Source organism: Quercus lobata, chromosome 7 (assembly GCF_001633185.2).
Source record: "Quercus lobata isolate SW786 chromosome 7, ValleyOak3.0 Primary Assembly, whole genome shotgun sequence".
NCBI classification, from domain to species: domain Eukaryota; kingdom Viridiplantae; phylum Streptophyta; class Magnoliopsida; order Fagales; family Fagaceae; genus Quercus; species Quercus lobata.
Window position 1 is genome coordinate 16,792,554 of NC_044910.1, and position 16,877 is coordinate 16,809,430.

The 16,877-nt window shown below is 39.1% G+C and overlaps 1 pseudogene; it reads left to right on the forward strand.

The window, feature by feature from the left end:
• Nucleotides 1–10,968: 10,968 nt before the first annotated feature.
• On the forward strand, nucleotides 10,969–14,405 carry LOC115952721 (annotated as a pseudogene).
• Nucleotides 14,406–16,877: the final 2,472 nt, after the last annotated feature.

Sequence of the window (16,877 nt, forward strand, 5' to 3'; positions counted from 1 at the left end):
ATGACGAAGAAGTCTCTGGAGGAGTTAGAGAAGCAAGCTGAGGTGTTAGGGAACATACTGAAGGACAAGGAGGATAAGATCTCTAAGTTAAAGAAGCAGCTTTGTCAGGCCAAGGAGGATGCGATAAAGGAATATTGTAACTCCGACGCCCTTCTATGCGAGCTAGGTGGTTCCTTTGCCGACGGCTTCGATGACTGTCTTCGACAAGTCAAAGCCTCCTTCCCGGATCTAGACCTATCCCAAATTTCTATTGATGCCCAGGCCTAGACTCCAGCCTGTCCTACTGACCTCAAAGTTATCGATGAGTTATTTGTGGATGATACCACTCTCGATCCTCATGGTGACAGAGAGACTGCTCCTCATGATGATAAGGTCAAATCCGTTGAGGATAAGACCCGTCCTCTTGAGGATGGTCAGATGGCTAAAGAGAAGGACAGAGAAACCGCTGTTGATTAGTAGTAGATTTATTTGAATGTTTCTATTATCTTTTTCTTTTTTTTTTTTTTTTTTTTTTTTTTTTTTTTTAAAAAAATTCTTGGGAGAACAATATTTATTCCTACTGTCCGTCGCCCATTGTTTTTTGGGCTTTTGGATGTAAATGTTCGCCCTTCATGGGCTTTTTATCTATTGTCTTTATATTTGTTGCTTATATTTTTGTTTATATATCTTAAAATGTTTTTTTGCTATGGGTTGTTTCTTATCTTTGAGATATATGTTTGCCTATCCACCTTGGGACCAGTTTTTATGTTACGATGCACTTGTCCCCTTGAGGATCAATTGAATTCTTGGGATACTTGGGTGTACTCGTCCATTTTGGACTCGATGCTTTGAAAGTATCCTTGGAACTATCTTGTCCTCCTAAGGATTTAGTAATGAGCCCGTCTTCTTAGGGACTTGGAATTTTCAAAGCATCCCTTAGGATGAACTTGTCCACTTGTGGACTTTATATTTTCAAAACATCCCTTGGGATTTACCCGTCCCCTCAAAGACTTAATAATTTCAAATCATCCTTTGGGATGAATCCGTCCCCTCAAGGACCTAATAATTTCAAATCATCCCTTGGGATGAATCCGTCCATTAAAGGACTTAATAATTTCAAATCATCCCGTGGGATGAATCTATCCACTAAAAGACATAATAATTTCAAATCACCCCTTGGGATGAGTCCGTCCACTTATGGACTTAGTAATTTAATGGCACCCTTTGGGGCAAACCCGTCCACTTATGGATTGAATAATGAACCTGTCCTCTTTAAGAACTTGTTAATTTGGAGGCATCCCTTGGGATGGACCTGTCCACTTATGGACTTTGTAATTTAATGGCACCCTTTGGCGTGAATCCATTCACTTATGGACTTAATCACTGATGTAGTTTCGTAGAGACATATATATACACAAGTCATATTTGAATAACTCCTCTTATTGTGATAAATGAGTGCACAAGTAAAAAATTTTTCTTGAAAGAATAAAAAGCTGCCTTTTGGGCTTAAAAAGTATTGTAGATAGTAAAAATTAAATTAAAGGAAGTAAATTGGAAATGAGGAGTGTTGTTGTTCGTGCAGTCATCTACTGGTAATATCTTTTCAGGTGCTCCGTGTTTCATGGGTGGTGCAACTTCTACTCGTCTAGTATCTCTAGGTGGTAGGTGCCTTTCCTCTGCCAAAAAGTGATTTTGTAGGGTCCTTCCTAATTAGGTCCCAGCTTTCCCTAGGAGGGATTTCTCATGGCGCCCGTGACCTTCCTTAAGACAAGGTCTCCGATTTGGAAATCTCTGTGTTTGACTCTAGAGTTGTAATGCTTGGCCATGAAATCCTGGTACCACGTTAACCTTTGTTCAGCCGTTACTCTTACTTCGTCTATTAGGTCAAGCTGTAGGCGCATGGCTTTGTCATTTCGATTCTCATCATGGTTCTCTACTCTATAGCTTGTGAGTCCGACCTCAGTTGGGATGAGGGCCTTGCTTCCATACGCTAGTCAAAATGGCGTCTCTCATATAGGTGTCCTGGCTGTCGTCCTGTACGCCCATAGTATGCTTGGTAACTCTTCTGGCCATATACCCTTTGTCCCCTCAAGCTGAGTCTTGATGATCTTGAGCAAGGATCAGTTTGTGACCTCAACTTGTCCGTTGGCTTGAGGAGTAGTGATTCTTGATTCCTAGTTGTGAGCAAAAATCTCTAAACGAGTCGTTGTCGAACTGCTTTCCATTATTTGAGACCAAGACTCTAGGGATCCCGTACCTGCAGATGATGTTCCTTCAGACGAAGTTTCATACTTTTTTCTCTGTAATGGTGGTGAGGGCTTCAGCTTCAACCCATTTGGTAAAGTAGTCTATGCCGACCACTGTTGTCTTATCGCTATTGGGAATGGGCCCATGATGTCTAACCCCCATTGAGTAAAAGGTCATGGAGCTATCATTGGAGTGAGCTCTTCTATTGGTTGTCTAATGATGTTGCTGAACCTTTGACATAGGCTTGGGCATCCTTTTGCATGGTAAGCCAATAGTATCCAACCTAGATTAGCTTGTGCACTTGAGACCGTGACCCTAAATGGTTCCCATAGATCCCTTTATGGACTTCTCTTATGACATAATCTGCTTCCTTGGGGCTTAAGCATCTTAGGTACGGGCGAAAGAAGCCTCCATTGTACAAGACATCTTTTATCAGGACGAATCATTCTGCTTGAACCTTCAGCTTTCTTGCAGCCATCTTATCATTAGGTAGTGTCTCGTCTTTCCAATAAGAAACTATCGGTGTGGTCTAGTTGCTTCCCAAGTCTATTTCCTGCACACCGACGCCATTTATTAAAGGTGAAAGCTGAACAAAAGAAAGTACCTTATTGGGGATGAGCATGTATTCTGCTGATGTGGCTTTGGCAAGACGGTAGGCTTGCTCCTTCTCTTCCTTGGGGATTTGAACAAACTTGGCTTGAAACTTGCCCACTTATTTCCTTACTTGCTTCGAGTATTTTTTCATTCTTTCACCTTTGCATTTGTAGTCACCATTCACCTGACTCATGACCACCTGAGAGTCGTAGTACACAACCACACTCATGGCCCCTGCGGCTTTGGCGAGATCCAGTCTTACCACTAAAGCCTTGTACTTTGCTTCATTGTTGGTCATAGGGAAGTCGAGATGAACTACACACTTGATCTCTTCCCCTTCTAGAGAATGAAGCATTATACCTGCTCCGCTAGCTTGCTTGTTAGATGATCTGTTAATGTGAATACTCCATTGAGGATGCTCTTCTATCCCCTGGCCTTCCATGTTGGTGAATTTCGCAATGAAATTAGCGACCACATTTCCCTCTATGGTAGTATGCGGGCAGTATTGTATGTCAAACTCGCTTAATTCTATTACCTACAGCGCCATTTGTCCAATCGCTTCAGGGTTACTCATTGCCCGCCGTATAGGCTTGTCTATCAAAACAACCACAGTGTGGGCCTGGAAGTATGGCTTGAGCTTAGGGCTGCGATAACTAAAGTGAAGGTGAGCTTCTCCATCGGTGGGTACCTCTCCTCTGCACTACAGAGTGCTCAATTAGTGTAGTACACGGGCTTTTGCACCCTATCTTCTTCTCTGACTAAGGCCGCATTAACGGCAATTGGGGAGATGGCCAGATAGAGAAATAGCTCTTCCCCTGGTTGGTATGGACTTAGCAATGGTTGGGAAGAGAGGTATGCTTTTAGATCATCAAAAGCTTGTTGGCATTTGGCCGTCCACTCGAAGGACTTCTTCAATGTGTGAAAGAAAGGTAGACACTTGTCCATCGCCCTCAAAACGAACTTGTTCAGCGCAGCTACCTTTCTGTTGAGGCATTGCACTTCTTTTGTGTTCCTTGGTGGTGCCATCTTTATTATGGCCCAGATCTTGTCTGGGTTGACTTCGATACCTCTCTAAGACACCATGAATCCGAAGAATTTTCCAGCCGTCACCCCAAATGCGCATTTGCTTAGATTGAGGTTCATGTTGTAAGAGCGAAGGGTGTCAAAGGTCTCCTTGAGGTCGTCTAAATGATTGTCCTCCCTTTGGCTTTTCACTTGCATCGTCCACGTAAACTTGGACATTTCTTCCAATCTGATATGCAAACATGTTGTTCATGAGCCTCTGATACGTTGCACCCATGTTCTTGAGACTGAACGACATCACCTTATAGCAGAAGAGGCCTTGATTGGTGACAAATGAAGTTTTCTCCTGATTAGCTTCATCCAATTTGATCTACTTGTAACCAGAAAATGCATCCATGAAACTTAATAATTGGTGTCTTACTGTCGAGTCTACCAGGATGTCAACCTGCAGGAGGGGGTAGCTATCCTTAGGACACGCCTTGTTTAAGTCTATGAAGTCTACACACATCCTCTATTTCTCATTGGCTTTTTTGACCATCACTACATTGGCCAGCCAATCGGGGTAGTACACCTCCCTGATGAATTTTGCATCTTACAGTCTGCGACTTCTTCCGCTATAACCCAGTCTCGTTCCTGGGTGAACACTCGCTTCTTTTGACGGATAGGGGAAAAGAGGGTGACATATTCAACCTGTGCACCATGACTGAAGGGTCGATCCCGGGCATGTCTTCATGACTTCAAGCAAAGACATCTTGGTTTTCTTTTAGGAATGGCGTGAGCGCTTGATGGACTGGCGGATCGGTGAGGGTGATGATCCTAGTTGTTTTCTCGGGCCTAGAGTTGTCAAGAAGTATCTCCTCTAATCCTTCAACGGGCTCTATGACCACCCTCTGTTCTTTTATGCTCATGGTCTACAAATGGTCATCCATTTCTAACATTGCTATATAGCACTTGCGTGTTGCCATTTGGTCCCTACGTACCTCTTTTACTTTATACTCGATGGGGGAATTTGATCATTAGGTGATAGGTTGGAGTCACGGCCTTCCATGAGTTGAGGGTAGGTCGGCCCAGTATGGCATTGTAGGCAGATAAGTAGTCGATAACAAGGAATTTAACATCCTTAGTGATTTGCTGAGGGTAGTCACCGATCGTCACGGGCAATGTGACCGCACTGAGGGGGTATACTTTCGTTCCTTTGAACCCAATGAGCGGTGCATTGGTTGGTACGAGTCGCTCTCTCTCGATCTTCATTTGTTAGAACGCCAGGTAGTAGAGGATATCAGCAGAGCTTCCATTATCAACTAGAACTCAGTGAGTGTTGTAGTCCCCTACTTGGATACTTACAACGAGTGCATCGTCGCATGGGTGGTGGAAATGTCGAGCGTCTTCTTCTGAGAATCCAATTATAGGGTTGTTGATTTGTGCTATCTTTAGGACAAAACTTGTTAGCCGGACTTTCTGAACCATCCTAAGGTAAGTCTTACGGGCCTTCTTAGATGAACTTGAAGTCGTGGTTCCCCCTACAATAATCCTTATGTCCCCTATTGATGGCCTGGGGCACTTGTTATCCCTTCTTGCAGCCTGCTCCTGCGGTGGATCTGCCCTTTCTTTGCTAATGAATCGTTGTAGTTTCCCTTGCCTGATAAGGGTTTCAATCTGTTGCTTTAAGTCATAGCATTCAGACATGTCGGGACCATGGTCCCGGTGAAAACGACAATACTTATCTCTAGACCTCTTACTGGGATCTTCCTTTAACTTGCTAGGCTACGTCAAGGCTGCATCATCCTTGATCTGCATTAGGACATGATCTTCCAATAGGGGGTTTGGAGTGCCTATCCTCTCGTCAATCCCCGGTCCCGGTCTCGGTCCTGGTCATCTTCCGTTCCCTATCTTGTTGTGCATCTTCTTGCCTTTTCCTCTTCTTGGGTTTCTCCTCTCGAGCTAGTAATGTGTCTTCTACATTTATGTACTTAGTGGCTCAATACGGCACATCTAACATGGTCTTTGGGTCATTTTTGAATAAAGAGAACAAAAACTTCCCCTTCCGTAATCCATTGGTGAATGCGGTAACCAATATCTTGTCATCAGCTTCATCTATCGAAAGGGCTTCCTTGTTGAAATGGGTTATGTGAGATGTCAGTGTCTCTTCCTCTCGTTGCTTGATGCTCATCAGGCATGTAGTGGATTTCTTATATCTATGCCCCTCGATAAAGTGCAAGGCAAATTGTGTGTTCAGCTCCTTGAAGGTACTGATGGAGTTGGGCATCAACCTATTGAACCATATCCTTGTAGGACCTTTCAACATAGTTGGGAAGGCTCGACATGATCTCGTCTGCCATGCCTTGCAAGTGCATAAGTGTTTTGAATGACTTCAGGTGATCTAAGGGATCCTTTGACTCGTCGTAGGCTTCTACCTGCGGCATACGGAACTTCGGTGGAAGGGGGAACGAAGTGACGGGTGCAATAAAAGGCGAGTCCGTTCGGTGGACTAACTCGTTGAGGTTGCTTAACACCTGTCCTTTAAGAGTGTTCATCATGAAGTCCATCCGCTCCTTCATCATTTGCATCTCCGAAACCATGTGCAGTGGTGCCGTTTCTACGATGGATAGACGGCTGGTATCTTGTTGCTCTTGCCTGCTCGGAGCATTGCTGCCTTCTGGTCCTTTTCAGTCCCTCCTTCCGACGCTGGTGCCCTCTTGCTCCTCTCCGTGACTGTTGGGCCCAGCATCCCTTTAGCGCAGCTATTCCTCCAGGTCATGGTTTTGCTTAGTAAGGCACTCCACAACTGTAGCTAGGGTCTGTACTTGTCTTTCAAGGACAGTAGTGCGTGGTTCCTCTTCGTTATGGTTATTGGTTGCCATCGAGTGAGTGAGTACCATACAATTCTTTGTTTGGGAAGTAGTAATATGGTTGTTACTGTTTTCTTCCCCACAAACGACGCTAACTGATGATGCCAAAAATCGTCAGTAAGCTGCACAGTCCTTGCATGCTCTGGACAAAACCTGCGCGACAAATAAGAAGACCTCACAGAGGGTACCAGTATGATACATGCCAAATACCCTCCGAAGGTTAAATTAGAGAACTTTCACAAGTCTAGAGTTCCAAAACTGAGATAGATTATGCATACCTTGATTTTTGAGGGCTTTGAGTTTTTTATAGTAGTGTGGAACCAACCTTTGTTTCTTGGCGAAAAAGGCATTTCCTTGTGGGGAATATTCTTATAAATGCACGTATTTTGTGGGATCCTTTTCATATAGAGACTTTGTTGATTAGGGTTAGTCGTAGGGCTCAAGACATTTCCATTTGAGGTTTCTTGGAGACCACTTAGGCCATGTGGATGCCACGTGGCTTCATTACCCGTCTCTCTTGCATCTGCTTAGTTGGAATCCGTCCATTATGGAGGGTATGTTCGTCTTCCTACCCCTCCGTCCAGGATATGATCTATTCTACCAGTCATTTGTCAGTACGCTAGACCGTCCCTTTCCTTAGTACCGTCTCTTATGATTAGGTTTAGTTGAACAGATCCGTCTACCTTAAATTTTATCCCCTTCAATCATAGACAACATATATGCTTGAATCCTTTTTAATTTTGTATATGGTAGAAGTCCATGTCAAATTTTTGCCAACAATTTTAAAGTAATTGAACCTAAGATGGAAACAGCTAAGTGGGAGAGAGGTGGTCTGTTGTTCTGTCTTGTGCTCGCATGTCTTTTTTGATTTTTTTGAGTGTGTTAGGTGAGACTAAATTTTTTCACCTTGGTTTGCAGATTTGCTAAATCTTAAGTACTTCGGAAAGCATGAGACGTAAAGGATGGTGTCAATCCCTGCTTGCCTTAGTCTTTTGTTTTTGATTGCTTGGAAGCCCTAGTTTTATTTTAGGCAGTTGTTGGTTCATGAAAGTTGAGATGGTTCAGTAGGGAATGCAATTATAAAAATTGTTTTTGTTGATGACTCCGCAATTTTTTACATGTCCTAGTTGTAATAATTGCAGCCTCAGTACTTAAAATTGGTGCTCTGATATGTTTTGAAACCATCCTTATTCTTTCTTTAATCTGAATAGAAGAATGATATTTAGAAATTTGTTGAATTGGAACAAATATTTTAGCTATATCAAGTCTTTGGCAAAAATGAGAATTTCTCTTGATAGTCTGATGTTTCTGCTGATGACTCTATAATTTTTGTTGGACAAAAATTGATTTTGTTGATGACTCTGCAATTATCACTATCTGCCTTCCAAGACTTCATCTTTGGATCAAGATAGCCTTCTAAGACTTAGCTTTCCACCAGGGAAAGTATTTTGCTGGCATTTCAAGGAAACTCAAGGGAATAGCTTGATTTTATCCCTCACCATATATACAACATTTCCCATCTCAGAAATTGTTTTCATCTGCCTTGTTGTATTAAAACTATAATTATGTTCTTTGCTTATTAGTTTCTCTTCCATTTGCCTTGTTTGTACTAAAACTATATTTTATTTTATCTCAGAAATTGTTTCCCTTCCTTATAGTATGTGTTGTGTGTATGCCAAATATATGCAAAGTCAAGTTCTCTTATCAACTTGTTGAACTATGCTATATGCATATGCATTTGAAGATGGAGATGTGCCACATTTGATAATGCCAATTTTTTTTTCTCTCCCTCGTATTCAGAAAACATGGTTTGGATTTATGGGTCCCTTACATCTTTAAATGCATCACATTTGGCTGCCCATTAGTGACATGGATGAGCATCTTTTGCCAACAAGGCTTAATCAGAAGTTCCTTGCTTCAAGTCAAATGAGTCCTTTGCTTTAAGTCATTCAAAAGTTCTTTGATTTGGTTGTCAAATGCTTAATCAAACTTACAAAGGTAGCTTATAGTTTAAATCTTTCAGTCTTTCAGTCTATTTTACAACAACAAGAAGATAAATTATAGTTTTATTAGATTTGTGGGGAAGGGGAAGGAAAGGAATAGGTTCACGTGTCTTACTGGGCATGGGCAATTTCATCAATCCAATGGTTTTTCTAATAGCTCAGATTTATCATTCTAGGGGTATTTTGGATGTCCAAGAGTATATTGGTAATTTTGAAAGTGTAGGGGATATTTGGGTCATTTTGGGTATTTAAGAGTATTTTGGTAATTTTGGAAGTCAATAGGATATTCAACTAGTTTAGAGGTATTTGAATCATATTGGGTTAAATGGAAGAGTTATTAATTAAATGGATTGAGTGGGTAATGGATAATTAATTCCTATATAAACAGGCCATGAATAAATGGGTAATTACACACCCAATCTATTTATGACCTAACCCACCCATTTGTCACCCCTACTTGTAAGTAGAGTAGGCCTTAAGGATTTAATTCTACAACTAGACTCATTACGCTTTTATGAGGTATGTGGGCTCCAAGTGCTTTGCAACTTATTAACCCATTAAGCATAGAGAATGTGGCCTAGAGCCTTCTCTTGAGAGATAAGCCCATTAAAATTTTCTGTCTTGAGTTAATAGGATTTTGCCCATGTTCTATGAATATGAGATCATGATTATGGGACCCATTGACCCCCTTGAAGAGAGATAGAGCTCGGCCGTGAGCCCAACCCATGTAAGTGAAAATAATATGGGCCATCCCATTTTGTGTAGTGGTAATTTTTTTTTGTGAGTCGCAATGCCTATTTGTTATATGAGTCAAATAATGTAGGTCGTGAAGTCCATTCACATTCCGTTGGATGTAAAGAATTTGGGCAAAAAATTCATGCCCTTATAGAGATGAAGTGGGAATATTATTGGGTTGGACTTTGCACAAGCTTTTACCCATTTTCTTGTATTGTGATATAGGCCTCATAGTGGGCAGCAAGGGCCCAATGTCGAATAAGGTGCCCTCATTGTCATATGATAATGAAGCAAAGAATAGACCATAACAATAATCATTGTTATAATTTTTCCAATTGTCAAACATTTTTGCTTGCGTGGGGTCAATGAAATGTTCAGCACATAGAATTGGCGTGCTGTTGTGTTGGCCAGCACTGTGATTATTTGTCATGTTGGTTCTGGATTTATTGCCATTAAATTACTTACCTATAAAAAAGAAGAGGAAGAAAGTTTGAATGCCGTCTTAGCACTTATAATAAGCTCAAGAATAATTCTCTGTATCCACTATAACAATATAAAAATCCTCAATAATTTGATTTGGGTACTGAAGAATGTCAACATAATAAAACCTAGTATGCATGTAGGCACTCCTCAACAATGAGGTTTTGGACCCATTATCAAAAAAACAAAACATTCACGAATTCAATCCCATCAAAAATCAAAAGCATGCAAATTTATAAATCACTTTCTTTCACGGACCTTATAGTTCAATGTTGATTACTACTGAAAAAGATAAAAATTAAGGTTTAAGGATCTGTTCTGATGAATTTGACGGTACTAAATTAATGGGTTGTCAAAAATAAGATAACGGATTGAGGTGATGGATGGAGAGATCACATGATGGATAGACCCCCATAATAGACGGATAGTCCCCCTATATGGACGGGTTCTAGATACATGGGCCCGAGACCGATAGATACCGAGGCCATGTGACACCCACATGGCTTAAGTAAATCCCACAGAATCCAAAATGGAAATATCTTGCACTCCACGATTAACCCTAGTCCATGGAATCCCAACATGGGAAGAATCCGCAAAATACACACGTTTATGAGGATCTTCCTCATAAAGAAACATCTTCCTAAGCAAGAAACGACAGTTGGTTCCACACTACTATAAAAACCCAAAGCTCTCAGAAAACAAGGTACCCATAATTTACCCCATCTCTAACACTTTAAAGTTGAAAAAAAGTTCTCTAACTTAACATTTAGAGGGTATTTGGCCGGTACCACACCAGTACTCTCTGTAAGGTCTTCTTCTATTTTTGTATTGTGTAGGTTTTGTCTAGAGTACGTGAGGACTGTGCAGCTTACTGACGATTTTCGGTATCATCAGCTACTTTGATCTTGCACATCATGCCAATTTGTGTTGTTTGCTATTAATTATTCTGATCTCTCCCTCTATCTATATATATAAACATATACGTACATTAATTCTCTGAAAGCTCAAAACCATTGCCACAACCCCATGGGAAAAAGAATACTAATCCTATAAGAAAAATGCAAATGATCAAATTTGGGTCATTCTTACTCTTTCTCTTTCTCTTTGTTCTTCCCCATGTATTGGCCGACCTGCAGGTTGATTTCTACAAGTCTACTTGTCCACAAGCAGAATCAATTGTCGAACAAGTGGTGAAAAATGAATTCTCTAGGGATCCATCCATAACGGCAGCCTTCCTACGTGAAAGCTTAGATTTGTGTGAAAACACAAGAGTTTGTTTAGACCCCCAATTAAAAGTTATGGCTAAATCACTTTTACTCTAACTTATCTAAGTGCGGAACAAGAGTAAATGAGGCGCAATAAACCAATAACTACTCTAGTGCATAAACAAGAACAACAAATAATAAAAGTAAAGCACAAGAGTAAGGGAAGAAAAATGCAAACACAAAATAACATGCCGATGTGTTATCGAAGAACAAATCGAAGAACTTGGCGAAAAACCTCTCTGTTGCCCTTCAAGCGGTAAATCAATCCACTAGACAATAAGTTAGGATACACGAATAGCAAAAGACCCTCCAGGCCTAATCTACCCAATGCACCTAATCTACAAGTCTACTTGTCCACAAGCAGAATAAATTGTCCAACAAGTGGTGAAAAATGAATTCTCTAGGGATCCATCCATAACGGCAGCCTTCCTACGTGAAAGCTCAGATTTGTGTGAAAACACAAGAGTTTGTTTAGACCCCCAATTAAAAGTTATGGCTAAATCACTTTTACTCTAACTTATCTAAGTGCGAAACAAGAGTAAATGAGGCGCAATAAACCAATAACTACTCTAGTGCATAAACAAGAACAACAAACAATAAAAGTAAAGCACAGGAGTAAGGGAAGAAAAATGCAAACATAAGATAACACGCTGATGTGTTATCGAAGAACAAACTGAAGAACTTGGCGAAAAATCTTTCTGTTGCCCTCCAAGTGGTAAATCAATCCACTAGACAATAAGTTGGGATACACGAATAGCAAAAGACCCTCCAGGCCTAATCTACCCAATGCACCTAAGCCTTCCAAGCTCCTACTCCAACAAGGCTTCTCGGAATTGTGTCTTGTCTATCTTTTCGGATCCCGCAATACGCCCGATTGCATCCGCCAAGCCTCACCGGCTTCTTTTGGCAAATCCTTAAAGCTTCCTAAACTCCAAAATACTCTCTACACCCTGAAAAAATGTGGGTTGTGTTTGAGTATAAATCTCTTCTCAAGGTATGATAATGGGAGAGGGAAGGAGAAGAGGCTAGAATGATTTCTTACTAAGGATGAGTAGCTCTCTCTCTAAAAGATGGGTGTGTGTGTTGTAGAAAACCTATCTAGGGTTTTTCTCTCTTAATGACCTTCTTTACATTTGTGGGTAATGATTTTATATATAGTATGGATGAAGGGTAAGAAAGTCACACTTAAAGACCCTCTAGGTAGGATGTTTTGCGAGTACCTCGCGGGAAGACCTTACCCGTGAGACACTCGCGAAACTGACAGCCTGGCATGACTCTTCAGCTTCTAGTCATGGGCTTCTCACTTAATCGACATTTTTGGCCCATGTAACTTCAGAATTCGAACTTTGGTAAACTACAAAATTGTAGCCCTTTAAGTTAGATTTCCAGCCCAACTTGAATCATCTCGATTGGATATCTGAACCAAAAGTTATGCTCCAAATACTAACTGGTGTGCAAGCTGGAATCCTAATCTGAATTGGATTTCGATTATGTGCAAATTTCCTTTGATTCCTTGCTCTAATTGGACTTGAATTTAATTGGGTTGACCTTCTTTGACTTCATCATGGCCCTTGTAAAATTAACATCCATTAGCTTTCTTTTTTGCACAAATCCACTTATTTAATTTCGTTATCCTACAAAAGACAAATTCACGCATTGAAATTCAATTAAGCACAAAATTTATTATTTAGCATTATTCTAAAATCAACTATAAAATGCATGAATTAACTCAAAATAAGTATGATAGTGCTTTTCTAATAATGATATAAATATGCAAAATTAAGCTATTATTAATACACAAAATAACAGAGCATTAATTTTTAGGACAAAATTTGGCTACAATTTCTACTAAAAAAATTAACATGGATATATATTTTGAAAATCTTATGGTTGGATAATTGGATTATATGTTCTTTATGTTCTTAACATACAAATCAAATTTCATGCCAATCGGATATAATTTTTTATTCAATCCATAAACGTATTTTTATATAAAATTTTAGACTACAAAAACTTGAAATTTAGACATTTGATTGCTGACATAGCTAGCTATTGATCTTTGATATTCTAGAAATTTTGCAAGAATAGAAGATATAAGAAGAAAATGCAATCCAATGGTCGATTTCTCAAAATTTACATATAATATGAGTAGAGTTGTAGTCATCGGCTACAACCAAGTTTGTACCTAAATTTTGTCCTAATTTTTAACATTCATCCCCCTTAATGCTTTGATGTGTGACGCCCAACGTTTCTCAGAGGTATTGTAACTTGTCTCTTGGAAGAGCTTTGGTATATCAAAGAGTATAAAACAATATTTTTTTCATAACATTTTTACTCAAAACTATAAGCATTGTTATACATATATACATATATATATATATATATATATATATACACACACAAGCGTTTTACTTTTACACATCTAAGTCCTGCAATTTTTGTTCCATTCACATGTGCAATAACATTAAATTCTTTTGCATCAGGGTTGTGATGCATCTATACTAATAGACTCATTCTTCAGAGAAAATTGCTAGCCCAAACCAAACTGTAAGAGGATATGAGGTTATTGATAAGGCCAAGAAAAGCCTAGAGAATACATGCCCTTCAACTGTTTCATGTGCAGATATTATTACTTTGGCAACTCGTGACGCAATTGCTCTAGCCGGAGGGCCTAATTATACAATGCTAACCGGAAGGCGTGATGGACTAGTTTTGAATCTAGCCAATGTGAACTTGCCAGGACCAAGAATCTGTGTGTCTGAGGCATTGCAACTTTTCAATGCCAAAGGGATGGACCTCAATGAAATGGTGACACTTTTAGGTGCACAAACTGTTGGATTTGCACACTGCTTCTTCCTTAGCAATGGGCTTTCTAACTTTAGGGGCTCTAGAGTTCCTGACCTTCAATGGATCCTACTTTGGTTGCCAAGCTCAACAAGACATGTGCACCGAATGTGACTGCTATTGTATTTTTGGATCAAAATACTTCTTTTTCCTTTGACAATGACTTCTATAATCAAATACTTTTGAAGAGAGGTATATTACAGATTGATCAGGAACTTGCACTGGATAATTCAACCGCTAGTATTGTTTCTGGTTTTGCATCAAATGGGATTAGATTTCAGAACAATTTTGCAAAAGCTATGGTAAAGCTGGGGAGCATTGAAGTTCTTGTTGGAAAAGCCGGGGAAATTCGAAAGAACTGCATAGTTTTCAGTCTAACCAATTAAAAGAAACCAATTAGGGCCTTTTGAGAAGTTAAATTAATCTTCTAAAGATACTACATATCAAAGCTGCATCTTCATTTTCTATTTGTGTATTTCCACGTATATACAAAGAAATGTAGTTATTTATTTATTTATTTATTTATTTTTTTTTGGTTAAAAGGAAACTTCATTAAACTAAGGATCTGTTTGGATATCGCTTATTTCGCTAAAATTGAAAACTTATTTCAATTGGTAAGAGGAATACATGCTTCTCGATATACATGCTTCACCTTGGTAAGAGGAATCTTGTCCAGCAATGACCTGCAATCAACCAACAAAGAAGAGTGATGCGTTAGGGCTCTTTCTGGATTCAATTGAATCTACAATAGTTTTTGCATCAAGCTCAACTTGCTGAAACTGAAAACTTATTTTTGAAAGCACTGTAGATAAAGGTAAAAGTTAGTTGAAATAGTACAGTAAAGCCTATGAATAGTACCAAAAAGTGCAATGTGGCCCATGAATAATAGCAAAAATAACATCTGAACACACCAAGGATGTTATATCATCAAAGGGGGCATCAAAAATTACAAAATCTTCTTGCAAAGTACGTCCTTTCCTAGCAAGTGCATCAGCACATCTATTTGCTTCTTGATATACATGCTTCACCTTGGTAAGAGGAATCCTGTCCAGCAATGACCTGCAATCAACCAACAAAGAAGAGTGATGCGTTAGGGCTCTTTTTGGATTCAATTGAATCTACAATAGTTTTTGCATCAAGCTCAACTTCAAGGTTCTCTTTGTCTCTTTAAGATTAATGGATGGTCTTATTATATATTAAATTTATTTATAATGAAATAATAGAGTTTTCTGAATAGTGGGACCCAATTTACATTTTGGTTGCCCAGATAGGAATGCTCTAATAACTGTTGGAGCATGTGCTATTTTATTGATGAAATCTAAACTTGAGGTTTTAAAGAAAACATTAAACACCGATTAGGATATTTTTCCCAAACTTAATGGGTGGTTAAGGAGCTTGATCAATAAAAATCTTTGCATTGGTCTACTCTTGCAGAAGTTGACATTGCCATTTATGACATGCCAAGTTCATGCATGCGGCATACTTCCATGAAGTAGTGAAGAGTTGTTGCCCTATAAACACGAACCAAGCTTACACCCATGAAAACTCATGGGCTTGGAACATGAATCAATGCTTGTGGTGACCACACTTATTTGCTATGGTTAGATTGAGAGATTTCTGTCTAGGGTTTCTTGGTGTTAATGTCCTAAGTCTTAATCGAATATCCTAGGCTCTTTGTCTGTTTTCTTGAAAAGAAGATGTTGTGCCAGCTAGAGCACAAAAGCTAATACTGATGAACGGTCCAAATTTTTTTATTTTTTTATTTTTATTCCAGATCCAATTAGATTCTAAATTGGATTTCAATTGGAGTCCAATTTTGCACCACGTATCCATCTAATTTTTTAATTTTTGTAGCAAGTGAATTATTAGGTGCAAAAATCGAAAAGTCTAAATTCAATTAAATTCTAAATCATATATATATATATATATGATTTAGAATTTAATTGAATATATATAATGAGAAATCATTACATATTTTAGAAATGTATAGTTTAAAAAATGTGTAAGCTAATACTATGTATAATTTGAAGCTCTTCTTAAAAAAAATGTATAATTTGAATTGTGTGATTGTGATTATTTTTTATTGTACTTGTGCATATGCACAAAGTTACACACTAGTATAGAACTAATGGTGTAATTTCAGTGTTGACCGAATTTCTGTTAGGGCAGATTTGAGTATGATAGATTGTATGATTTTTATTAAATCATGGCTTTAATCTTTGGCTTTGAAACTATTAGGGCAAGTGACAGACATCTAAAAGAGTAACTCTATAAATTAGCATGAAATTTGGATGTAATTTGATAGCTCATTTAAATTTAGTAAGTGAAATATATGTTGTTGGAATAGGCAGTAAACAGTAAGTGATACACCTAACTTTGGGGATTTATTCCCAAAGCTATGGTAAAAGGACTGAGCTGATAATTGGAAAGTTTGATGTTTGATATGTAATTGTATTCTTTGATGACTAAGTAAAGGAATTGCTATCCTTTGAACTAGAAATAGGTCAAGACTAGTAGGGGATTCCATTGCAAGCTGTAAGGTTGAATTTAATCAACCATCTTGTTGTCTTTATTCCATGCCAAATTTGCTTGTATTTCAACATTTAGTAACCCTGTATTTAGGTGGGATTGTTGTAAGGATAGTAAGTGAGATAGAGTGTTGAAATGCTCAAGAGTGTGCAAGAAAACAGAGACTCGCGACTGGATCTCACGGGTGACTCGCGACTTCAAACCGCCAGAAGCAGCACACGTGCCAAGCATGCCAGAAGTCGAAGTGTCATGCTAGCTGGAGCACTACAGGACAAAATAGGACAACTGGCCATTCTGTTATCTTGCGGCTGGATCTCGCGACTCAGTCA